At 41.1% G+C, this 411-nt stretch overlaps 1 protein-coding gene across 1 annotated transcript in view; it reads left to right on the top strand.

Moving 5' to 3' along the window:
* Positions 1-411, top strand: part of LOC107672123 (ubiquitin carboxyl-terminal hydrolase 43-like) — a 66,628-nt gene that overhangs the window by 56,132 nt on the left and 10,085 nt on the right. The window lies entirely within an intron of this gene.

The raw sequence follows: 411 nt of genomic DNA, 5'->3' as shown, positions 1-411 counted from the left end.
CCTCACTGGGCATTCTAACACAGTTCCCACACGTGCACCTCAAATAAGTAAATAATAATAATAATAATAAATGCAATAAAACTGCTGTCACATCACGTAAAGTACCACATACACACTTTAAAATACCATCGAGAAACGTTTCAACGTTTCAACCGGAGTTTCCTGTTGAGCGACTGCATCGGTATCATCCTCGGAATCGGGCTCGAATTGATAAGGTAATATCGGTGCCATTTTTGTAAGCTTATAGCATCTTTGTTTACAAGTAACCCTCCGGAGCAAAAAATTAATTATGGTAATGACCGTTTCGTTTCCGACACGCATTGTATACGGAAAGACCAGTCACAACAGACTTGGCCAACTGACCAATCAGAGCAGAGTAGGCTTATGGAAGGGAGGGGTTTACAGACCTTA

The sequence above is a fragment of the Sinocyclocheilus anshuiensis genome, unplaced genomic scaffold (assembly GCF_001515605.1).
Source record: "Sinocyclocheilus anshuiensis isolate Anshui unplaced genomic scaffold, SAMN03320099.WGS_v1.1 scaffold12, whole genome shotgun sequence".
In the NCBI taxonomy this organism is placed as follows: Eukaryota; Metazoa; Chordata; class Actinopteri; order Cypriniformes; family Cyprinidae; genus Sinocyclocheilus; species Sinocyclocheilus anshuiensis.
The sequence above is the reverse complement of the archived record's forward strand: the minus strand, read 5'-3'. Positions and strand labels throughout refer to the sequence as shown.